Genomic DNA, 26756 nt, shown 5'->3' on the forward strand with positions numbered 1-26756 from the left:
ATTCCTTCATGGGGAGAATGGACTCTTGGATTGTATGGTTGATATTTATCCTAAGGTGAAGGAGAAACAGTATTACATTATCACCACAAAGGTGGGCAGTGTCAAAATCTGTTTCAAATAATTCAGAGTTCGGGGCAACCAGTTTTCTTTACATTGCCTCACACTCCCCAACTGGTATGAAAATATGCAACCATCTCTTTCTAATTAAAAGTGTTCTAAAACAAGCAAGCAACACAGGGAACCTGAACAGCTCTGTGCAATTTAGTGAAATTGTTCCAGTAGCAGTAGTTCAAGCACTATACAAAAGACAGAGTTTATTGTAGAGGTATGATTGAACAGGTTGTCGGTTTTTTAAATTCAGTTTTGTTGGTTGGCTACAGCTTATAGTTAATGAGCAACCTGGTGAAGCAATAAACCATTCTTGTCATGGAACTAGCTGTCAAACTGAAATGTTTTCTTCTCAGCTTCTGGCATTAACTAAAAGCATTCTGGGATGGGGTTTTCATACAAACAATCTCTGGCTAGGAGCACTCCATTGGGAGACAAAAAAGGGGTCTTTGCTGCCATCGTGGCTCAAATATCTTACTACTAAGCGGGTAAATGCTTGACAGCAGGGAGTTTAGTTTGAATCTCAGTCCTGACTCATGTGCCGGAATGATTCCAACAAAGCAACTGTGAGCTTGCTCTATACTCAATAGGCCTCAGGCTGCCTAAAGATATGTCACAGAAAGCAACTGCTGACATAGCCACAGAAAAATCTCATTTCCCTGATTAGGATATTCCAAAGGTGACTCAAACTCATTTATGATTTTAAATTGATAACACAAGAAACCTGATGTTTTGTCAGCTATAATCCAGGACATTGTTGCCATGATTCCAAATACAGAGAATTTACTGTAGAATCAATCCCCTGGTCACTGAAGTGTTTCTTTGCTTTGTCTGGCTTTCACAAGGCTGAACAGAGAAATGGAACTTCTGATGACGGGAAGGAGTAAGGAAGAAGAGGGAAAAGTACTCCTGCCAGTTGCCAGAAGAAGAGTTAGAATACCTCCTCTCCTCCCAATACGGAGAACTCCCTCTCTGCTCATTAGTTAGCAGCAGAGGAGTAGGATTCCCATAGTCTACCATACCATCTGCCAGGAGGAAAGGAAGCACCACCCTTCAAATAGAGAGAGGAGGGAATTTTAAAATCCACCGCCCTTCCCAGCACCCAGGAGAGAAGAACAATATTCTATTGATTTCTATAGATCACCACCACTACACTCTGCAGGCAAGTTTAAATTTGACATAGTCTAAAATGCCTAGAAAAATATTTGGTTTTGTTTTTTACACTGAATTATAGTGTATTTCGTTCAATATGAACTTTCACCAAGCCTCAATCACGTTTTCTGAACTGGTACTGAAAATGATCTAACTGCTAATGTAGATGGGACAAAGCTATTTTCAATAGCGATATAGAAACTAATTCTCTAGGATAGATAGGGCTTCAGACATATATTGTTAATAATACTGAAAGATCTCTCAGGGCACCAAGCAGGAATAAAAAGACTACATAAAAACTGTGTCATTACTCCACACACACACACAACACACTGACCCTCAGATCATATGTCTCGGAGCTATTTACATCAGCGACTGCCAAAATGAACATGGTACTGCCTATTCATATTATGCAGAAAAACACTGCCGAGGACTTAACCTCTCTTTGCTAAACAGAAAGTACAATGCTAGCACCTCAGTAGATCAGGTATTACACTTATTTCATGAGCAGAATTCCCCTTTTTTCTGACTCCACATTAAGAAGTAGGCAATATGCTTTTTAAATTCCATTTTTGTAGCTATTTTCTGGGAATCAAGGATTACTTCTTGACCTATAACAATTTAAGGTGGAAAAATTTGTAATTTGATCTGTGGACAGGTCTGTGTGTATTCAACAGCAATTTGCCAAGGAATCTACCCCTTGGCTGCAGAGATTTGCTGCATTATTAGTTTTCCTTTTATTAAAAATAAAATAAAATACTGTTCCTAGCCCTCATGGTTGTGAAGATATCCTTGAATTACAAACTGAGGGTAAACCAATGCATTGTCATATTTAGATAGCCTGGAATAATAACTAAGAAGCATGAACTGCCCTCATTCTTCTCAATGGGTTAAAGGTGACCTGCAAAGCTTTTTAAAAATAAATTAAAAAATCTGGGTTTGTGCCCTTTTCCTACTTTCTGATGCACAGAGAAGACCCAAAAAGGGTTTTTCCTGCTTGTTGTTTAACCTCAAAAATATCAAGAATTTCAACTCATCTCCTTGGATTAGCTGAAGGATATGGTGAGAGTGTCAGTGGATATATAGCATTAGCTCTGTTGCCTTAATTGAAGGTCTTTAACAGAGACTTCCTTTCTCTATAATATTAGTCCCTGAAGTGTAAACAAAATCAAAGTTCTGAAAAGTGTTGACCAAAAGTCCCATTCCCTTTTAACTTTCACTGTCTTGGCTCTCGTAAGGTCATACTGTCACTAGCTCTCCAGTCATATAAAGGCTTTTTGATACTGCTGCTAATACCGGCTCAGCTCTCCTAGTGTTAGTGACATTGGGAGTCCCACTGCAGATGGGCAGTGAGCTTCTCCATCTTCACTTTATCTTGTCAATCAGGGTCGACTGCTCTTGTTCTTCATCTTCAAACATTCTTCTCAAGTGTATCTGCCAAGCTGACACCAATCTTCATGTCCTCCTTCAGCATCTTGAACCACCTTTCTCTAGGTCTTCCTCATGGTCTTTGTCCCATGACTATCAGTTCTTGTACTCTCTGGCCAACACATCTTATGTCTCATCGTCTCACATGAGACAACCATCTCAGTCAATAGCCAGTCAGCTTTTCCATAATGGGGACTATCTGCATTCTGGCTAATACAGTTTCATTGAATAGCCTATCAGTTCTCATCTTACCCAGCGTCCACCTAAGCTTTCCCATTTCAGACAGGTAAAGAAGTTGTTCTTCTCTCTTCCTCACTGGCCAGCATTCTGACTCACACTTCATGACTGGAGTAGTCACAATCTTATACACTTTGTTCTTTAGTCTAGTGGCTCTCAACCTTTCCAGACTACTAAGGAGTCTGATTGGTCTTGCATACCCCACGTTTTATCTCACTTAAGAATTACTGCTTACAAAATCAGACATAAAAATACAAAAAAGTGTCACAGCCACATTATTACTGACAAATTACTGACTTTCTCATTTTACCATATAATTATAAAATAAATCAATTGGAATATAAATATTGTACTTGCATTTCAATATACAGTATATAGAGCAGTATAAACAAGCCATTGTCTGTATGACATTTTAGTCTGTACTGAATTCACTAGTGCTTTTTATGTAGCTTTTGTAAAACTAGACAAATACTGTATCTAGATGAGTTGATGTACCCCTGGAAGACCTCTGTGTACCTCTGATTGAAAACCACTGCTTTAGTCTACTTGGCGTATTCTTATCACAGAGAATTCCCGTCAACTCCCTCCATTTACACCAAGAGCTCTACATGCGGCACCCAACATCTGCATGCACACTCCCATTCTCATCATCACTCAACACTTCAGTATCAAAGGCTAAAATTGCATTTTTATTAAAAACTTTTCTCTTGGTGTCACAATCTTTGTCACTTTAACTCTATGCCATCTAGTTTTACTAGCATCTCCTTGCTCCTCTCAGTGAAACACCACATGTATTCTGACTGGTTGTCTGACTCGTAAGCCATTTATTTTTTCTAATTCAGCCCTCCATAGCTCTAGGTCCCTTTCCAGTTCATATTTATTTTCACACCACAACATATCAGATGGGCCCCATCAAGGGTGACCAGACATCCCGATATTATTAGGACAGTCCCGATTTTAAGATATTTGTCCCGCGTCCCAACCGCACATCGGTCAGGACGCCCTTTGTCCCGATATCGGGGATTGCTCACCGCACACACCTGAAGTCCCGGGGCTGGCGGTGCTTCCTGGTGGGGCAGCTCCCGGCGTCCGCCTGCCAGCAAGAGCCTACAGTGCAGCCCTTAGGCACAGAGGTGGAGGGGGTCTCCACGTGCTGCACCGGCTCCCTCATGCCCAATCAGAGCTGCAGGGTGGGGCTTGCAGGTGCCGGCAGTGGGCAGAGAGCCCTCTGCCCCCCTGCACCCACCCGACCCTACCCTAGGAGCCAGAGAGACCTGCTGGATGCTTCCTGGGAGCCGCCCCAGGTAAGCACCGCCAGGACTCCCCACCTTGCCCCCCCGGCAGGTCCCTCTTGCTCATAGGGGTGGGGGGGCAGGGGGCTCTCTGCGCGCTGCTGGCGCCTGCAAGCCCTGCTCCGCGGCTCTGGCAGCTCCCAATGGGAGCCACGGAGCTCAGGCTTGTGGCAGGTGCATCATGTGGAGACCCCTCGGCCACCCCTGATCCTAGGAGCCAGAGGGACCTGCCAGATCCTTCCCGGGAGCAGCCGCCCCAGGTAGGCACCACCAGGACCCCCGCACCCCGGCAGGTCCCTCTGGCTCTTAGGGTCGGGGGGGGGTAGGGGGCTCTGCGGGCTGCTCCCACCTGCAAGCCCCGCTCCATGGCTCCGTCAGCTCCCGCTCCATGGCTCCATCAGCTCCCATTGGCGCTTTTCCCGGCCAATGGGAGCCACAGAGCTCGCGCTTGTGGCAGGCGCAGCATGTGGAGAGTCTGGAGACCCCCCTTGCCGCTATGACCCTAGGAGCCAGAAACCTCCCAGCAGGGCTGGTGAGTGCAGCCAGGGAAGGGGGCAGGGTGTGATGGAGTGAGTGTCTGGGAGGTGTGTGTGGGGCACTGGGCTGTGAGGGTGGTTTGTGTGTTTTGGGGTGCTAGGCAGTGGGGGCCTGTTGGGGGGTGCTGGGCAGTGGGGGAGATGTGTGTGTGTGTGTGTGTGTGTGTGTGTGTGTGTGTGTGTCAGGGAACTGGGCAATGGGGGTCTGTGTGGGGCATTGTTTAGTTGTGGTGGTGGGGCTGTGGGGAAGGGCACTGGGAGGGAGGGAGGAGAAATCTGTGTATTGGGAAACTAGCGAGTGGGGGGTTCTGTGTGGGGTGCTGGGCAGCTGTGGGTCTCTCTCCTGCCCCCATCCTCCCTCGCCCAATGTGTCCTGATATTTCACTCTTGCGATCTGGTCACCATAGCCCCATCAGCTACCACCAGCATTTTACACACACAGTCAGCTAACTCTACTTGATGCAGGTCTAATCAAAGTGCCTAAAATGTTAGCAGTCCATTTATACTACAGATCCTAACACTGCTAGCACTAATGGAGCAAAACTGATGTTAGAAGCAATGGAGAAGCTTTGCAAGATTTAGGGAAAGGAGTAGACAAGGTCAGAGAATCTTCCACGCTAAAGAGAGGACTTTAATTTTTAATATTAAAAACAACAACCAAAAATCCTCACAACATTCAGGCCTTCTGTATACATCATAAAGAAGCAAAAATAAAGACAGAAGCCCTTCCCCGTCCCTTTGGCGGATCATCTTTAAGCCTGAAACTTAAAGATAAGAATATAAACGTCAACATTATTAACTATTTCACTGCTGATCATTTTAGCAGAAACATCCAATTAACATGCTTATCGTGGGATGCAATTCAAGATTGGTTAGGGTTACCATACGTCCGGATTTTCCCGGACATGTCCAGCTTTTTGGGCCTCAAATCCCCGTCTGGGAGGAAATCCCAAAAAGCCGGACATGTCCAGGAAAATAGGGAGGGAGGGAGGGGCCGCCGGTGCTCGGCCGGGGCCGCTCGGCCGGAACCAGGGCCCAAGCCGAGCTGGGCCGGAGCCGCCGGGGCCAGGGCGGGCCGGAACCGCTCGGCCGGAACCAGGGCCAGCGCCCCAGGGCCCGAGCCGGGCGGGAGACGCCGGGGCCAGAGCCTCTTGGCCTGGGCCGGCCGGCCGCCGGAGGGAGCCGCTCAGCCGGGGGGGCTGGACTGGGCTGCGCCGCGCCCCGCCCCAGCCTGGGCCGCGCCCCGCCCCAGCTTACTTGCTGCCTCCCTGTTTCAGGCTTCCCGCGAACATTTGATTCGCGGGAAGCAGGGGAGAGGGAGGAGCAGGGGGGCGGAGCGATCAGGGGAAGGGGCAGAGTTGGGGCGGGGACTTTGGGGAAGGGGCGGGGGCGGGGCAGAGTTGGGGGCAGGGCCGGGGCCCCGTGGAGTGTCCTCCTTTTTTAAAAATTAAAATATGGTAACCCTAAAATTGGTGGATTGTTTGTGAGCTGAAGTCATAGCCACCCAAACCTTCTGCAAGAGGGTGTTTATCAGTAACAGCAGTCACAAAGCTGAAACCAATAAGGCAGCAAACAGGCACATGCACAGAGGAAGGGGGGGGAGGGTTTGCTTGCACATGTTTAACGGTGCTACTTTAGGTCCCATTCAAAATACCCTTCTAAACATCAACAGGGAAAAAGAAAAAAAATATTTTTTAAAAGTTTTTCTTTTAATTCTGGAAGTGCTATTTAAAGCATGCACTACTGAAGTCATTTAAACGTGATCAAATTTAAATTTACTGCCTTTCAATTTCTTTAGCCATTCCCTAAATCTAAATAACTTTCCTTGCTAACTAACACAAAAGCCATTCCCATTCATAAGAACAGGAGCACCCAATTTACTGTCTTTTGAATCATCCATTACTTTTGGTCTACATTAAGAAAATTCATACTGGCATAACTCCACTGATGACGTTACACCAGTGCAAACTCCTAATGTATATGCACTATGCTAGTACAGGGCAGGGTTTACATAAGTGCAACTTAGGGCTTGTCTATACCAAGACGTTTAACTGAATGGTGCAACAATACCCCTTCACTGCAACTGTGTGAGAGAACCCACTTACATCCACCAGAGTGGATAAAAATAATTACTTTTTACACTTTTTTTTAATTTAATTCAGATTTTTTTTTTACATGTTCCTAATTCTTTACTTTCTCCTCATTTTAGAACCAAAAATTGCAAAAGTGGATGGAGGTTTTTGTAGTCTTTTCTCTAACTAGTTTCCTAATTATTAATGGAATATCAGATTTTACACACTTTTTTTTAACTAAGAAGTTTCACACTTAAAATACTCATCTATTCTGAGCAAGGTAATTCCAGGGCCTCATCAATACCCTTACTGTGAAAACAAACTGATAAACAGCACGTTATATTTGCAACCAGCATCCTATATTCTGAATTTCCATTAGTCAAGAAAGCAGAAAATTTTGCCAAAGCTATGATCCTCTTTCAAGATTACCACTTTGATATCAATGGGACTTGTGGTCTTAAGTCATTTAGGTGCCTAAATATGGGTTTAGGAGCCTAACCTTAGGATTCTATTTTTAAAAAGTTTGGCCTGTTTATAATAAGTTCACAATAATTGAACATCTAAATAACTTTCCTTGTTAACACTAATGCACGTTTGTTTTGAAGTGACACAGACGGTGGCACTGAGATAAAAGTTTTAAATAAAAACACAATTTTGGCCTTTAAAACTACAACATTGATGCACATACTTAACTTTAAGCATGAGTAGTCCCACTGAAGGAATTATTTGTGTGTGTACAGTTTCATATCTGCTTAAATGTTTGCAGAATCAGGGCCTTAATATTCAGTGTTTTTCATATAGCAGTTTTGTAAAATTCAAATACCAGTACCGGCATTTTAAAATCCCCAGTATTTGTAATTTAGGCCAAGATATTCAAAAGTGAGTAGTTATTTCAAGTGCTTAAATTCTGGGTACTTACACTGAGACATTTTAAAAGAGGTCAGGATTTTCAGAGGGTGTGTGTGTGTGACGGGGCATACCTACCATGCACCAGCCCCAAAAGGGTTAACTCTGCTTTGCAGGCTAAGGAAGCCCCGCCCTTCCGGCCCTGCTGGGCATGCTCAGCCTGGAGGCAGCATATAAAAGGTAGCGGCTCAACTCAGTCTGGGAAGGCTGCTGACAGGGAAGGATGCAGGCTACAAGTTCCCTACAGGGAGTTGCTACAAACCCCAACTACGGGACTATGGCTCATAGAGTTCCTCACTGGAAACTCCAGGTTGCTCGACAAGTCCAGAGAAAGGACGGCACTGGTGGGAGCCTGGCCATTTGAGGACCCCACAGACCCGGGGAGTTCAACAAGGGGGAAAAAGGTAAGAAGCAGCCCAGGGGACACAAACTCTTTGCTGGTGAGTGAACCGGGGGACTGGTCAGCATATTATGGAAGGATCCCTGCTGACCCGGTGGTGAGCACCCCCACCCCCGCCAGGGCCCTGGGCTGGAGCTTGGGCTCAGAGGAGCAGGGAGGACCCGGGCGCCACACCCCTGAGTGGTGCCCCACTCCCTCAATGGGCCAACCGGCTGCACAATCTCACAGAGGTGGGCTACTTCCCTGACTCTGGCCATTGGGCCACGCTGCCCTGATGGGAAGGGCCACTCCCTGACTCTAGTCACTAAGTAATACTATGTCATGTTACAGTAAGGGTCCTCGGCGTAGGACCTGATCAGCTGCAGAATTGTCTCTGCCCTTCCATCTAACCCTACGTGACCCGACACCCCATGATGGGGCATACCTACCCCACGACAACTTGGTGGAGAATGCGGCCATCGACCGGGACTTGCTGAGAGGTCCAGACAAGAGGCATTAGACAGCGGGATCCCTGCAACAACCCGACATGGATACCGAGAAGCTCCTTAAGTGGATATTGGAAAGCCAGCAGCAGCAGGCGGCGCAGCAACAACATCAGGTTCAGCTGATGCAGCAGCTTGCCAATGAACATCAGCTGCAGATGACCCAGCATCAGGAGCAACAACAGCAGCTGCTCCGAGAGTTGGTGGCCCAGCATCAGACCCAACAGGAACGCCTGGTTCAGCAGGTAACGATGCTGTTGCAAGCGTCAGGACCGGCAAGGCCTGTCCCCACAGGAGCAGGGCCGGGGGACGCCCTGGCAGGACTACCGGTGCGCCTCACCAATATGGGGCCCGGTGACAACCCCGAGACATTACTTGTCACTTTTGAAAGGGTCGCTATGGCCACCCGTTGGCCTCCCCAGAACACTGGGCCACACTACTGGTCCCATATTTGACTGGCCAGGCACAAACCGCCTACCGCAACCTGGCTCCACATGAGGCCTTGGACTACTCCCTTATGAAACCCGCCATATTAGCCCATACCGGCATTAGCCAGGAGACCTATCGACTGCGACTTCGCAAAGAACGGTACCCGCCGGAAGCTCGACCATGAGCAGTGGCCCAACGCATGCGGGACTACTGCTGGAGATGGCTGAATCCAGATAATTTAACCAGGCCCCAGGTGGCAGAGGCCGTAGCTTTGGAACAATTTACGCAGATCTTCCAGGCAGGGGTGAAGGAGTGGGTGCAGTGCCACCGGCTGGCGACCCGCAACGAAGAGTCTCTTCAATGGAGGATTACCTGGCCGCCGAAGGACCCAAACAACAACCCCCCAAACCAGAAGGACTGGTTGGACGAAGCTGGAACCCAGAGCCCCAACAACTTAGGCCGGAGATGGGGAGACCTCAGAGTAAACCCAGTGTAGCAGGATACCCCACAGAACACCAGTAGGAGTCAGGCGGCATGCTTAACCCTGCGAGGTGACGGAACTCTGCCGGGTGCATCGGGGGCTCCAGGACATGACCCGCAGGCTGAAGTATCCAAAGGGTGCTGCTATGAATGTGGACAAGAGGGGCACTTTTGGCGGGATTGCCAGTTCATGGACTGTGCCTATGGCTAGGTGTGGACAGCGGACCACCGGGCTCGGAGAAAGGGCCCGACCAAATTCTTTGTCCCCGGGCGGGTAGACTGTACCCCAGTGACTGCCCTCATTGACTCCGGCTGCAGCCAGACACTAGTCCGGGCCAGCCTGGTGGACGCCCCAGATCTGAAGTGACACCTATATACCCCACCGCCAAGGTACACCTGGAGATAGGCCAACACGAGGAAGAGTGCCAGGTGGGCCTAGCCCCGACATGGAGATTTCCTACAGGAACAGAGGGAAGACCCGACCTTGAGCCGAGCCTGGGAACAAGTTCAGGATGCCAGAGGCCAGGTGGACATCAGCCCAAGACGACCCCAGGGACCATACTTTGAGGTCCTCAATGATCACCTCTACCGGGTGACCCAAGTGCCGCAAACTGGAGAGGAACTCCGCCAACTGCTGGTTCCCAAGAGGTTCTGTCGCGAGCTGTTACAGTTGGCCCATGCGGTGCCCTGGGCTGGCCACATGGAGCGAAAGAAGACCCTGCAACGTGTGGCGCTGAGGTTCTTCTGGCCTGGCATACACCAGTAGGTGCGGGACTACTGTGCTTCGTGCCCGGAAAGAGAGTACAGTGGGTGCCTCTGATCCAACTCCCAGTCGTGGGGATACCCTTTGAACAGATCGGCCTAGATCTAGTGGGACCCTTGGAGAAGAGTGCATCCGGGTGTCAGTATATTTTAGTGGTAGTCAACTACGTGACCCGCTACCCGGAGGCTGTCCCGCTACAGGTCACCACAGCCCGTCATAGCCACAGAGCTTCTTAAAATTTTTGCCAGGGTCAAGATACCTTGAGAAATATTGACAGACTAGGGACAAATGTTTCCTCCAAACTGATGGCCAAGTTATGTAGTTATTAAACATCCACGCTCTCAAGACGTCGGTATACCACCCACAGACCGACGGCCCAGTAGGAAAATTTAACAGAACCCTAAAAATCATGCTTAGGAAGTTCATGGATGACAACCCACAACATTGGGACAAGCTGCTCCCCTCACTACCGTTCGGAGTGAGTGAAGTCCCCCAGGCCTCGACAGAATTCTCCCCATTTGAGCTCCTTTATGGGATGCAGCCGAGGGGGATCCTAGACCTGCTCCGAGAGACCTGGGAGGAACAAGAGTCGAGGGTCACAGGGTCAGTCCCATACATCCTGCAACTGAGGGAACATCTCCAGAAGCTTGGGGAGTTCATCTGGGAGAACCTACTCCAGGCCCAGCAAACCCAGGAACTCCAATACAATCGGGGGGCCAAGATGTGGCTCTTTGAGGCCAGAGACAGGGTCTTGGGCCTGTTGCCATCGTCAGGATCTAAACTACTCGCCAAATGCCAGGGGCCGTTTGAGGTTGTTCGACAGGTGGGACCGGTGGATTATGAGGTCAGACTCCCTGGGCGACGAAAAGTCCTATGGATCTACCATGTGAACCTCCTGAAGGCCTGGGAAGGCCTACTGATCGCTCCCTACCCCCCAGACCCCAAATTGGGACCAGTAGCCAGTGGAGCCCCTGACACAACACCAATCACAATGGGGCAGGACTTGAGCCCAGAGCAACAAATAAGCCTACAGCAGCTGGTCCAAGACTTCCCCCGTTTTATCTTCTCATCCAGGATGGACGAGTATTACCAGCCATCACATAGACACCATTCCCGGACAAAAGGTCTGCAACCAACATCGCCCGCTTCCCCGGAAAATGTGGGCAGTGGTCCAGAAAGAACTCGAGGCGATGCTAGCCCTGGGAGTAGTGGAAGAATCCCAGAGTGAATGGAGAAGCCCCACAGTCCTGGTCCCAAAGCCCGATGGAACTGCGAGGTTCTGTATAGACTTTAGGAGGGTCAATGCCATTTCCCACTTTGATGCCTACCCAATGCCATGGGTGGATGAACTGCTGGAACAGCTGGGTAGTGCTAAGTTTCTATCAACACTAGATTTGACCAAGGGTACTGGCAAATTCCCCTGACCCCGACTTCCCGTGAGAAGACAGCCTTCCCTACAGCACTCTGCCTATACCATTTCATCACCATGCCCTTCGGATTACATGGGGCCACGGCTACATCCCAGCGATTGATGGATCAACTGTTGCAGCCACACCGGCAGCATGCAGCAACTTATATTGACAATATTGTGGTCTACAGCACAAATTGGGAGGAACACCTACAACATCTTGCCGTGGTCCTACAGGCCCTGAAGGAAGCAGGACTCACAGCAGATCCCGCCAAGTGTCACCTCGGGTGGAAAGAAATTACCTACATGATGGGGACAGGCGAACGCCATCGCCTGGCAGACAAGGCACAGGCCCTGAGTGTCTACCCCGCCCCTACAATGAAATGGAAGGTAAGACAGTTCCTGGGCTTGGCTGGATACTACAGATGGTTCATGCCAGATTTTGCCACGATAGCCACCCCCCTCTTCGACCTCACAAAGAACTCCCAGCCACGGAACGTCCAGTGGTCAGAGGATTGTGAAAGGGCCTTCCGGACCTTGAAAGAGCGACTCACCCTGGTACCCATCCTGTTCCACCAAGACTTCTCAAAACTTTTTATTTTACAAACTGACGCCTCAGAAGTGGCGTTAGGGGCCGTGCTATCACAGGAACGAGAGGGAGAGGAACACCCGGTGCTGTATCTAAGCCGGAAGCTATTTCCCTGAGAAGTCAAGTACTCCACCATCGAAAAGGAAGTCCTAACGGTAAAATGGGTGATAGAGATTCTACGGTATTACCTACTGGGGAGCCCCTTTTGTCTTACTACAGACCATGCACCCCTACGATGGATCAACACCATGAAGGATTCGAACGTGGGATTATGAGATGGTACCTCGCCCTCCAACCCTATGAGTTCAGTGTATTACACTGCCCAAGTAGGGCCCACACTAATGCAGACTTTCTCCCAGGCAGGAGAGGAGGACAATGGGGACGGACCCCCGCCAGGAGTGTGTGATGGGGCATACCTACCCCACACCAGGCCCAAAAGGGTTAATTCTGCCCCTCTGACCCTGCTGGGCATGCCCAGCCTGGATGCAGCATATAAAAGGTATCAGCCCAGCTCAGTCTGGGAAGGCTGCTGACGGGGAAGGACGCAGGCTGCAAGCTCCCTGCAGGGAGTTGCTACAAACCACAACTATGTCTCACAGAGTTCCTGACTAGAGACTCCAGGCTGCCAGATGAGCCCAGAGAAAGGACAGCACCGGTGGGCGCCCAGCCATTTGAGGACCCCAGAGACCCGGAGAGTTTCGACAAGGAGTAAAGGGTAAGAAGCAGTCCAGGGGACTTGAACTCTTCGCCGGTGAGTGAACCGAGGGACTGGTCAGCGTGTTTCGGGAGGATCCCCACTGACTCAGTGGTGAGCACCACCGCCAGGGCCCTGGGCTGGGGCTCAGAGGAGCAGGGAGGGCCCGAGTCCCACTACCCAAGGCACCACACACCCCTGAGTGGCGCCCCATTCCCCCAACAGGTCAACTGGCCGTGAATCTCAGAGGTGGGCTACTTCCCTGACTCTGGCCATTGGGCCACGCTGTCCTGATGAAGGGCTGCTCCCTGACTCTAATCACTAAGTAATACTACCCCATGTTACAGTAAGGGTCCTCAGCGTAGGACTTGACCGGCTGCAGAATTGCCTCCGCCCTTCCAGCTAACCTTACGTGACCCGACATCCCGCGACAGGGTGCTAAGCGCTGTGTGAAAAATCAGGCCCCTTTAAGGTATCTAGAATTGGACCCCAAAAAGTGAGACACCCAAAACTGCTGGTCACTTTTGAAAACCTTGGCCTTAGTTCATTATGAACTGTAATCTAAAGATGAGATAGTTTTACAAAAACTCAACACTGTTTAAGAATCAAGTCTTTCAAACCATTATTTTAGTCATCTGGACTTAAATTGCTCTACCCTGCTTACATCAATTTAAACAGGAGAAAGTTAGACTTGACTTAGTTGGTTTAACAAATGATGCAAGGGTGTTCATGCACAAGCTGTTTTAACTAAAGTGGTGCAACATCACACCTTTTAATTAAACTGATACAACTTTGTGTTTAGCCCAGGCCTCAAACTAGTAACATACCAAATTAAACTGCACTTAATTAAATGCACCAGCACAAAGTAGAGTGCAACATTTCTATGTTGGGGATTTGCACAAACTTAATTACATCAGTGTAAATTTCCTTAAAGTAGAGAGGGTGTTAGATACCTGTTATCTCCGCTCCTATAAATCGCCTCTAAATAGTCCTAATTTTTTTTAATCCGCCTCATTCATCTCAGTGAGGTATTCACAATTTAGACACTGACAAGGTTAACTATTTCACTAATATTTTAAGCAAAAACATTCAGCTAGTATGCTTACCAACAACATAGAATTTAGAGACAGAAGAGACCTGTTATGTCATTTTATTCATGCCTTACGGCAGTGGTTTTCAAACTGTGGGTCGCGACCCAGTACTGGGACGTGGAATGTAAGGCACTGCTCATGGCAGCTCTGGTCAGCACTGCTGACCGCGCTGTTAAAAGTCCCATCGGCGGTGCTGCCCAGCTAAGGCAGGTTAGTCCCTACCTGTTCCGACACCGCGCTGCGCCCCAGAAGCAGCCAGTAGCAGGTCCGGCTCCTAGGCAGGGGGGACACAGAGCTCCGCACGCTGCCCCCGCCCCGAGCACTGAAACTGGGGGGCGGACAATGCCTGCGGGCAAGAACTGCGCGAAGCCGCTTGCACGCCTCTGCCTAGGAGCTGGACCTGCTGCTGGCCGCTTCCAGGGTGGAGGTAGAAGAGAGGAATCAGGCAGCCAACAAAGGGGTGGGAAAGGACCATGGGGGGCACCAGCCAACTGGGGAAGGTGAAGAAGAGAGGAGTTGCCAAAGAAGAATGAAGAGTATTTTTATCTCCATCAGCCTCTTCAAACCCTGTTCACAAAAGGAGGCAGCCACAAACAGCCAATGGCAATAGATAGCTATGTCAGACTAGAACATATGCCAGGTAAACCAAGAGAAAACAAAAATTAACCCACAATATGGAATATTTTGCCATGTTGCCAACTTGCTGGATATTATCACAAGCATTGCAATGTGTTGTGTTTTTCTTAAATGCCAGCTGCTAGAATCATGCTACGGCCTGAGAATCTCGGCTTTCATTAAAAGAAAAAAGAAGTTTCTCTGAAACCATGAGAGCAAGAAAAGATTTAATATTCAAAGCAAGGGCACACGCAACACTGGAAAACAAGAAGGCAAATAAGAATCAAACATTTGGAGTTGGCAATACTGTTTTAGGCTCCAGTATACAGTTAATACATCAGAAAAAAATATTTTTTTTGCCAGTATTTTCTAAATGGTGGAAGCTAGAATGTTAGGAAATTAAGTACATTTCTTTTCCACCAAATGTACACATTTTTCCTTCCAAATTAGGCTACTATATTAAGCTGAATTTTTATTTAAGCTTCTTTAAAAAAAATTCTTGTGAGTAGTTATCAACTAGCACCACAGGAAATCTTTTTCTGATATATGGATGAGCAAGACTGGATTTGTAGCACAAATTTCTACTCAAGTCTCATTCAAAAAAATGAATATCACCTAGTGAAATACATAAAGAGATTCTTTACTCTTACTTTAAAAAAGACATCTGAAAATACAATAGCAATGTGCCAGGATAAGGGCAATTGTAACATCTGCAGAAGGTGGACAAGCAGCTTAAGAAATGGCCCAAAACCAAAGTTTGATCCCTAAAGAACAGCATTTGGGGTTGTTGTTGTTTTTTCTAAAATTAATTTTTAAACCCTAGCACCACATCCTGTTCTCAAGGGCTTATGTAATGTTATACACACATCTGGTATTGTTCTTAAGAGTAGCTTTAATTCTCACCTATTTAAAAATCACAACCAAAACACGTGGCCCTAATATTGAGAGGGTAATGATGGGGAAGATAGCAAAGGAAGAGCTACCTTCATTAAAGGAACAGACTTCTCCAATGCAGCTAGGATTTGAACCACAACAATTTTCTTCCTCATCTATATTTGTGACTCCAGTGACAATTCACATCTGCCTTGATACATGATCTCTCACAGGTACTGTCAGATACTTCTTTCGCTCCCATCCTCCTCACAAAAAAAAGACTCATCTACATTTTTAATTGCCACTGAGCACATTTGGCACGATGCCTATCCTTTGACCAAACAGCAGACAAGGAAAAGACATGCGCGCACACACACACACACACACACACACACAAAACAAAACAAAAAATGCAATATGTAAAGAAATACCACCTTACGCATATAATATTGATACTTTCTATGTATGTAAGGTAAACATCATATCCATCCAAAAGCAGATACGCTGCATAATGATTATCAAAACAGACCTGTAATAAACTTAGTTATGTTTTAATCAAGTAAATATCCCTAAAATCATTGAGAATGCCTTTCATGGCTAGCTTCCAAGTCCTTGTAATCTGTTTTAAAACACATTTCTCTAGTGGATGAGCCATTACAGTCTACCATGTAAATATACATTAAACAAAACATCGCTGTCTATTGTGTACATCTGTACTCTTCTTTGGAGATATGTTTTTTCGGTGAATCTTGAAAAGGTAATAAAAAATGGACTCTTGACATACATCATAAAAGATCCTTTGCGCTAATCTGCATTAAGCCTCAGTATGAGGTTTCCATGCTTATGCCAATGGCAGCAGGAGAGGTCTATTTTTTCAGACTTCTTTTTGTTTCCTCTGTTATATGGTTAATTTTGGGGGAGGGATAGCTCAGTGGTTTGAGCATTGGCCTGCTAAACCCAGGGTTGTGAGTTCAATCCTTGAGGGGGCCACTTAGGGATCTGGGGCAAAATCAGTACTTGGTCCTGCTAGTGAAGGCAGGGGGCTGGACTCGATGACCTTTCAAGGTCCCTTCCAGTTCTAGGAGATAGGACATCTCCATAAAATTTTGGGGGGGGAGGGATAGCTCAGTGGTTTGAGCATTGGCCTGCTAAACCCAGGGTTGTGAGTTCAATCCTTGAGGGGGCCACTTGGGGATCTGGGGCAAAATCAGTACTTGGTCCTGCTAGTGAAGGCAGGGGGCTGGACTCGATGACCTTTCAAGGTCCCTTCCAGTTCTAGGAGATGGGATATCTCCATTAATTAAATTATTAAATTAATTAATTAAATTTTATCACCCCAGCTTGTATTTTATCTAAAACCTCATGACGTTTGTGGTAGTATGATTGTGAAGACATTTGTTGCATGCTCTCTATTTTGAGGGTTTGTTGTTTAATTGGGGTTGGGGGTTTTTTTGTTTTTTTTTTTGTTTTTTTTAAATGACAACAATGAGATTTCAGACACAGTCAAGCAGGGATAATTTGACATTAAGGGATACATGCTAAAAGCTAGAATACTGCATCCAAAACTCCAGACTTACACTTTATTATCAAGCTTTGATTAGGACTTTTTAAAATATTGCAACATCTTCTCTCCAGAATAGTGAACTATCAGAAATGGAAATAATGACCTTATGGATCCACCAGGAGACATGTGGAAATGCTATAAGGATCATTATCAAAGAACTAACAAAAGTCATGTTAATTTCAAGCTCCATAAGAAACAAATGGAAAATTAAGCATTTACTATAAATAGAAAAAACAAAACTGATGGAGAATTTTATTTTCCGACAAATGGCTTGTCTATAGAGGAAGGGTTGTGAATTTAAGTTGCTACAGTTATACATATAACTCCCCATGTGGGCACACTTATTTTGGGATAACAGTGCCTTTTTCCAGTTAACATGTGTCATTTTGGAAGTGGTTTAAACTAAACTGGAAAAAGCCACTCTTATTCTGGAATAAGCATTCCACACAGGAAAGTTACAGTTAAACTACTGCAGTTATTTGGGTGTATCATTATAACTGCAAAAATATATATATATATTATCGTGTAGACAAGGCCTCAGACAGGTTACAAATGAAGATAAATTTAAAACTATTTAAAAAAAAAAGAGTAGGTGGCAATGTCCTGAAGCTACTATCTCATGTGAGACAAATTATGGCTAAGTCAATGTTTTAGTCACAGGTACAGTATTTTTAGTAAGTCATGGACAGGTCATGGGCAGTAAACAAAAATTCCCGGCCAGTGACCTGTCCATGACTTTTACTATATACCCCTGACTAAAACATTGGGGAGGGGGGCTGGGGGGGGGAGCTCTGGGGGCACCATGGATGCTGGGGGGAGAGACCCGGGGGGCACGGCAGGTGGGGGGGGGGGGGGGAGAGTGGTTGGGAGGGCTTGGGCAGGTTCCCTACCTGGCTCCTGGGAAGCGGTGACCTCCAGCTCCTAACTCCATGTGCTGCCTCCGCTCCAAGCACCAGTTCTGCAGCTGGGAACCGAAGCCAATGGGAGCTGCAGGGGTGGTACCTGCGGGCAGAGGCAGCACGTGGAACTAGGAGCTGAGGGAGAGAACTTCCTGTTGCCATTCTAGGGAGCTCCCCCCCCCGAGGTAAGCACTCCACTGCACCCCAATCCCCAGCCCCCCCCAAAACTCCTCCTGCTGGGGGTCAGGGAGCCCCAAGACTGCCCCAGGAGCATCCGGTGCGACTGGCCCAGGGGCTGCCCAAGCTGCTCAGGCAGCTCCCGGGCTAGCCACATGGGCCGTTGCAGAAGTCACAGAATCTGTGACTTCCATGACGAAAACGGAGCCTGAATTTTGCTACCTTATTACAAATAATTTTACAGGGCATTCTTGAATTTAAGCAACTGAATTCACTTGTGTTGGCATCCTTTTATCTGTGACAGACTGTGGGAATTGCAGCCTATGATGTAGATGGTTTGCAATGTCTCATGTGACTGAATAGTCCAATACAAGATTTGCATGAACTTTGGCAGTTATTGCAAATGTATGTATCTTGGTTGGGAGCTGCTTGCTTTCTACAGACTCTTTTCTCTTCAGGCTATAGAAGCCAGCTTCTGTCATGGACTTTGATACCCTGATGGAGACAATGGCGCCACTGAATTCACTTGGGAGTGAAGAAAAAGAGAGGGCTAATTTCAGCACTTAATCAGATGCAGAAGTTCAAAGCTACACTATTTTCCCTAAAGAATCATAAAGACTGTGCAAGACACTGCTATAGCTAGTAAGTGTTTTTACCTACTATGTTAACTTTAGCATATCTTTATTAAGGCATTGTTTTGTGAACATGAACCCAGCCATTTGAAATAATGTTTTTACTGTACAGCTAAAGGAGGTAAATCCATGTTTTCTTTCTATTGCAAACAATAGGGTTGAGTATCATTATGAAGGCTTCCAAATCACAGAAATGTCAAATTGCTGAGTACTGAAGCAGATTCTACAGACGGCTGCATGGAGAAATGAGAAGTGCTCTGGTATGCCAAGATTCTCCAGAAGGAGCAAGCAGGCTGTTTGCAAAAGTTAAAGGGTCAATTCCAGGGTAGAAATGAAATAAAAAGGTTTTCAAACACACACAGTGAACAATCTTGTGGAAGAACTTTTCACAAGTACACCTATCAATTGGTGACACCTTCTAGCAAAGAAACTAACAAACAAATTTAACTTGTTGGATCAGCATTGGGATGCAGATAGTTCTAAAAGCTTGCCAACCTCACTGTTTCCATGTATTCCTCTGCCTGTCTATATCCAGCTGTTGTCGCTCATCTTATACTTCGATTGTAAACTCCTTGGGGCAAAACAGTCTTTCAGTTCTGTGTTTGTACAGTACGTAGCACAATGGGATGCAGGTCCATGACTAGGGTTCCTAGGCACTATGGTAATAGAAATAATACTTAGTTGGGGAAAAAAAAAAAATCACATGCCTAACCAAATTAGTTATACTAGTCCAAATATCTGAGCCTAGACCAGGTATTAGTGTTTTGCTTAGAATAAAAGCTTTATAGTAACTAGTCCATACACACATGCATTAGGCAAGCATGTTCTCATTGTATAAAACTCAGGCCCTGTCTACACACAAACTTGCACAGTTTAAAGGCATATCTTTAAACCAATTCAGCTAAACCGGTACAAATCCCTACCCAGATGCTCTTATTTTATTGTTCAAGCTAAATAAGTATAAGCCACTCTTAAAACAAGAGCACCCACGCAGGGTTTTCTGCCAGTTTAACTTAACTGGTTTAGAGACATGCTTTGAGTTACTTGCTCTCATAAAGGTTTAAATCTACACTGAATTCCAAAGGAAGTTAGCATAGAATCGCAGGACATAGGATCTGATCTTAGAAGGGTGACTTAACATGCACTCTGTTCTGGCTGTCTTGAAGTAGAAATAAGTTATGTAAGGCAAGAACAGGAAGACAGTCATTCAGTAAGGGTTTCCTTATATGTGACTATTAAGACAGAAGGCAGAACCTGGAATTTGTCAGCTAGACAGAGGAGGAAGCTCTCTATGGCTACAAGAATTATCTTTTTGGTAGAGTGCTGCTGGATCCACTAGCATCAGGGTACTGATTTCTCATTATCAGGACTTCCGTAGTAGATCATCTTCACCCTCCAAGCAGTTCAGGACTCTACTAGAAACCTTATCAGTTTGTTTTCCATTACAGTGCTTCTTAATAATGCTGACTGCGAGGAATTATGAGATGGAATTTTAAAAAGTAAACTTAAATGAAAGAATGAGTAAGTGAATCTTGCCTTCCTTCATAACTCAATTATTTAGTTTCCCTTTCAAGCAACATGCAATTATTGTATCACCTCTCTCCTAATACTCTGTCAAGCTGCCTAAAAAATAAACTATCACCCCTTTATTTTTCATTTTGACTTCTTATCCTCTGATCCACTAATTAGCTTTTTTGGCCTTTGATCCTCTGCATGTATTTTGACCTTCTTGCTGCCTACCACTTTATACTTTACACTTTCATTTTGACCACTCTCTCTCACGGCATTCATCTTCCATTATAGTACCTTCCATTTCTCTTCTCTAATCTGATTATATCTTTTTCCACAACACAAAAAGGCCTCACTGGTTAAGAGGTTGTTTTTTTCCCCAGTTTCTAGTTATAGTCATTTAGATATTTAAAGTTTATTTATTTTAACAGTGAAACACACTCGGGGGGGGGGGGGGGGGAACAGTTTTCTTTCCACATCTTAAATAATCCACCACATTTTCACTCATCTATACAAAATAATTTAAATGTATTTCCTGGTTTATTTGATTTCTGATTACAGAGCCTGCCAATCCCCAGAAATGTAATCCATACGGACTTGGTGAAACTAGTAAAGGTCATCTCCATAGTTCAATAAACTGTAAACAAAAAGTTCATCCAAAATGAGATTACAACCCCTGCACTCATGAAAACATAAAAGCTTCAGAACCTTCTCCCACAATGTCCATGCCATAGGACAAAGTTAACAGTATCCTTGCACGCAGTATGCTACTGCGAGAGGGGTAATGTGAAGACTGATTGATGTTTGTACATTGCTTTAAAAACACAAAGCATTGTCTAAATGCTGTATATTCTTATTATATGTCCATTGCCTCACAAATGGAATGAGCTACCAAATGCTTGCAAGCAAGTGTATCTGCTGCTCTGTGGATCTCGTAGCTAAGAATGTTTTCACTATTTGTCTGGAGGGTACAGAGAACAGACCTTTCTAAAAGTTATTTACTTTATTTTTTTATATCAGGAGAGCACCTTTTATTACACATTGATATGGAAGGGAGTGGAGAAATCAGAGGATTTCTGACTTCTACTCAACCAGTCAAGGCCTAAACAGAAATCTCTCTACTGGCAGCTTCATCTGACAGTAACAGCTGCCTAGGGTACTAAAAGCATCCCTATTTCTATTAGCTAGGCTGTAACAAAAAGATTTAGTGTCAAATCCTGCAAAAAGCAGTATTCATTTTGTTCACTGCCACACACACAGCCCAGGAGACGAACTGTAGAATGATTTTTTTATTAATTTGTGGAGAGGAAAAGAAGAACAAAGAAGAAAGGCAATACAGGTTAGGTTGGCTAAGTGTATCCGCAATTCAGCCAGAAGTCTTAACAGATATTATTCTTTCCAGAAGAAGATCTTGAGCCGTAGGCTCTATTACACATCACATTGTCCTTCATAGGGAAAATCACTGGAAGTATGTTTTATTAATACAGCCTATAATCCATGTGTTTATGATTAGAAGCCTTATTACAACTCGAGAATGCTTATTTTCTTGTGATTCCTGTCCCATGAGAATATGCTCATGGGACAGGAATCTATGCCAATATTTCTCAAAACAATACTATAATCATTAAAAAAGAATGTCAATGGACCATTTAGGCATAAAAAGTGACCTTCACAATTGTCATAAGGTGGAGAACGTTTTCTAAAATCTAGAGGTTTTAAAAAAAATAGCCAGTGTTAGGACAAAATGACATTTGGTGGTGTCAGATACTTCACATTAGCTCTGCAGCGTTTGTTATAATATTCTTAAAATATCACTATGAAGATGGACCATGCTAGTGCACCACAAACAAAGATAGATATTGATTCTAAATTCAGAAATAAAAAGGTAGAGAAAATGCTAAACAGTAAAGTTAAGATATCAGACAAAAATAGCTGTAACTTTTTTAAAGTATACCAGAAGTACAAAGCCTGCAGAAGCCTTGACTGATCTGTTGATCTATTAGGGAGTATAGCAAGCAACTGAGGATAAAAGACACTGCAGAGAAGTTACATGATTTCTTTGCATCAGACTTCACTACAGAAGAAATCAGGGCAACATATACACTTATGTTATATGTGTATATATATAGGTACAATCAGAATGATGTATAAACATAAGTGGTGATGAAACAAACAATTTAAACAGCAACAAGTCATCATGCTCAGGTGTGCAGCCAAGAGTTCTACAGGAACTGTAGAATGAAGTAACTGAACTGTTAACAAAACAGACTCAGGGCTTCATTCTAGGATAACTTCAGTGCACACCAGCAGGGTCGACACAGACCAATTAACATGCAACACATTAGTGCATATTACCCCACTGTGTAAACAAACCCTCACCATTTAAAATACTCTCCACAACCTCATTAGAATACTATAACTAGGATTTTTTTTTTTATAAAGACATTGAAGATGACCAGTGCGAAAGGATTATTTTATGAGCTTGGTTTGACACAACTTAATTACAAACCCAACTCTTTTACAAATGTGAACAGCAACTCTAATTTCACTAGAACAAGAATATTTAAACAGGTTCCTTTTTTAAAAAAAATATCTGAATTAATTTTATTGCAGCTTTCTATTGTGTGCCATCCTTTTTTGGCTTACCCTTATTGTGTGCTTCTATCTTTGGCACAACAAAGTATTCCCAATCCTCCTGTGTGAGGCAGTTTTGCCACACTAAGGCTCCCTTGGCCTCAAAGTCTGCCCCCACTCCCCATGAGTTCTTTATATAATTTATTTTATACTGCCACTAATTTTAAATTTTCAAATGCACTGCAAATTTTTATACTGACAACAGTGTAGGATTTATTGGGAGAAGACTGGAGGTTTTGACAGCTGGATAGGGAACAACTGAGGTTTTTGGTACCCAAGAAGGAATGCAAGTTTATTTTAGTTCCTGTTATCCATAAGGTAACTGATGATTCTGATACTAGCAAAATGACCTCAATTCTTTCAACACCTTTTGGAAAGCGAAATGGGGTTGATTCCTAGTTCCACACCTCAGAAACCCTTAACAGCAGCTAGTTTGGCCCACTATAGCCCAAACATCTGCCACTATGCAAAAATGGCAAACATTTTAGCTTGATGTTTTTGCTAGAGTGATCAGCAGTGAAACAGACAACATTGACATTTAAATGGTTTATATTCCACAGAGGTGAATGAAAGTTCAGACAGCCTGAAACAACAGTGAAGTGTGAAGACTCAGCTATTACTTTGGCTCATATTTTGAAGGTTTAATTTTAAAATGAAAGCTTAGATTTTTCTGCCATAATATGCAGCAATATAAAAATATCTGCAGTAGTATGGAACTATATGTGGCTGAGGATCCTGATTATTCTGTAGGTAACGTGTCCCAATTTTTCCTGTGCACATCTAACAGCCATAGTCTGAAAAGATTCCCAATTCTGGACCTCCCATCAATATCTCCATGTGGATACTAGAAATCAAGGCTATGCCTTCACTGACAAAAAAGGTGTGCTTTTACAAGCTAACTAAGACCCATTAGCTATTTTGCTGTAAAATCCTAGTGATGAGAAGGCTATGTAGTTTTTACTGGGTGTAGGTAGGCGAGGTCAAACCCAGATTTGGGTGGTGTGTGTGGGTGGGGTAAGTATAATGTTGACCTCACCTAGCTATATAGCTATTTTTATCAATTTGAAGTTTCACACATTTGGGACAGTATATGGGGGTCAGACAATAATAATTTAATTACAGTAGATGCCAAGATTAAAAAAAACAAAGCTTTATAAACTGTTAAAACACAAATTGTCTAACATTACGTCAAAATACACAAAGTAAATATCCTTAAATTGAACTCTAGTAAGTTCTCAAGCAGACTTTCTTCTTTGCCTATCTAAATTTCAATTATCGATGAAAATATTTTTTGCCGGTTTGCATGTGTACGAGAAAGTTGGTATTTCCCCCCAAAAATCTAATCTCCAGTTATCTCCAAGCCTAGAGATAACTACACCTTGCTGTAAAAAAAGGGCAGCAGCTGACCTTTTCGGCAGTGAAGACACCTCCCAAACTGCTGTTGCAAGCCTGTAAGGCTATGTCATCACTACGTAATTAACTCCTCTCCAGTTAGCCTAGCTCCAGTGAGAGAGCCACACTGTGAAGTACCATGCCAGCTGCACACAGAATGATTACCTTACTTCACAGAATATATTTTACCGGTTTATGAGTTGCACTAACTAGAGCTGTGGCCTATACCCCTTGATGGGCTATTCAATTAAACTGTTAAGGGCTAAACAGATTTGTCTTATTTTGTGTACATGAATACACCCATCTGCTCTTGTGCATTAGTCTACAACTGTAAAGTCATACAGATCTTCAAAATCAAGGGACTATACAAGTCATCAAAGACTATTACCATTTTTTGCAGCATCTTTCAAGAAAATCTAGAGTCTTGTTAAATGCAAAGGCAAGATACTCATGATTCTTAGCTAGTCATACAAGAGTTTATATTAAAGATAAAATTCCTTTCTTAAATATAAACATAGATGACTAGAGAAACTTGAAGCTGACAATACTCTGCAAGCAGTATATATTTCTACAGACTGCTCAAAATAGTCTGCATATTAAAACCAAAAGTTTAAAAAACAAGATATACTTTTACATTAAAAAAGCCAAGGGGTCATACCATGTCTGACTGTGAATGCAAATACAGGGCCTCAGCATGACCACTTATCTCTAGGTTCAGTTAAAAAAAAAAAAAAAAAAAAAACACACACACACCTCACAAACCTAGATGACCTCAGTTATGTCCTATTCCTATTTAGTCATGTATAATATATATTATTAACATATGGAGCATCACAAAGCAGGCACATGAGAGTCTGCTGGGCACCATCCTGCAGGCAGCGTTAAGCAGCACTAGCAATTTGTCTTCTCACATTTTCCTATGAAACGAACAGCTCTGAGAACTGGTTTGAGCTTGGGACACACCTCTTAAGTTCGGTCTCTCCTCCCGCCTACACACTCATTTTAACTAGCACCATGTTAAACAAATCCAATGTGGTTTGTAGTGCTATGAAAATAACCTCGGGAGTTTATCCACACTCAGCGGAGCAGGCTAATTTCAACCACTAAAGGTTTGTTAGCGGCTTGTTCGCATTTGCGCTCAGAGAGACTCCTTGTCTCTCCCTGGGGCACATCACACTCCAGCCTCCCGCGGGCTGCGTGGCTCTGCTCTAGTCCCCGCTGCTGGAGGCCTGGGCTGTGCCGGGGGTCAGGCGGGATGCTCCGCGGGTCCCCTCTGGCCTCGCACGCCGCGCCGAGGATACTGAGGCTCGTGCAGCGGGCAGAGAGCGGCGCTGCAGGCCCCATCCGGCCGCGGGCACACAGGGCCCCAACCCCCGCCCTGGGGGAAGGAGACCACGGGCTCCGGGCCCGTTTCGCCTCCCCCTGGCGGAGCCCGGGGCTACCCCTCCCTCCGCACGGGGCGGGGCTCGGGCACCAGTTAAACTCCCGGCCTAGACACCCCCCGCCCCCGAGCGGCCCCCTGGCCCCGCGCACGCTGAGGGCAGCGCCTCAGTCCCCAGCCGGGCCGCCCCCGGCTCCGAGGCGGGAGCGGCCCTGGGAGACCCCTGGCGCGACGGGGGATCGCACCGGGCGGGGCCGGTCTCGAGTCCAGCCAGACCCCCGCTGCCTCTGGGTGCTGGAGAGGGGCCTGCCCGCGGGAAGAGAGGCAGCGCGGGGCCCCAGGGAGGCGCAGGGAAGAGGCTAGCGGAGACCCCGCCGAGTGTCTGTGCCCGGGGGGCCCTGTCCCGCACTCACCGCCGAGGAGCCGCCGCCGTGGTGTGCGTAGCCCCCTTCTTCTCGGCGCCGGGGGCGGCTCCTCCCGCCCGCTCGCTTCACCCGCCGGGGAAGCGCGAACCCCAGAAACTGAAAACAAAATACAATTAAAAAATAAAAACTTTCCTCGCCGCCGTCTCCCTCCCCCCAGGAGCACGAACCCAAACACACCGAGACACGCCTCCGTGCCGCCCCCCGCGCCGCTCACTGGACAGTGTTGCGACGACCTCCCCGCCCATTGGCCTCATTCCCTGCCAATCATACACGTCCTCGCCCCTTTTCACCCCTCCGTACTGTTCATTGGGTATTACCTCGATGATCTCTCCACCCATTAGCCACAACTCTTGCCTATCATAACAATACCCACCTTTCCGCATCTCCAATTGGGTAGCGTCGTCACTACCTCCCCACCTATTGGCTAAATTCACTGACAGTCATATGTTGATACGTGCCCCTCCACATAATTAATTGGCTGGACATTCCTTTTCCCTTCTCCCCATTGGCTACAAGCCCAGCCCGTTGGATGAGTTCACGCCCACTACTCCTGCTCTTCCACACCCTTCATTGGGCTGTATTTTTAGT

General features: G+C 45.7%; 1 protein-coding gene across 1 annotated transcript in view; it reads right to left on the bottom strand.

Moving 5' to 3' along the window:
* Positions 1-26373, bottom strand: part of TNRC6B (trinucleotide repeat containing adaptor 6B) — a 221655-nt gene extending 195282 nt beyond the window's left edge. The window contains exons 1-2 of the mRNA XM_065423816.1: positions 26346-26373; positions 26157-26264 (exon numbers count right to left, since the gene is read on the bottom strand). The gene's annotated coding sequence lies outside the window, so the exon portion shown is untranslated. The remainder of the gene's footprint in view (positions 1-26156; positions 26265-26345) is intronic.
* Positions 26374-26756: the final 383 nt, after the last annotated feature.

This window comes from Emys orbicularis, chromosome 1 (genome assembly GCF_028017835.1).
Source record: "Emys orbicularis isolate rEmyOrb1 chromosome 1, rEmyOrb1.hap1, whole genome shotgun sequence".
Taxonomy (NCBI): Eukaryota; Metazoa; Chordata; order Testudines; family Emydidae; genus Emys; species Emys orbicularis.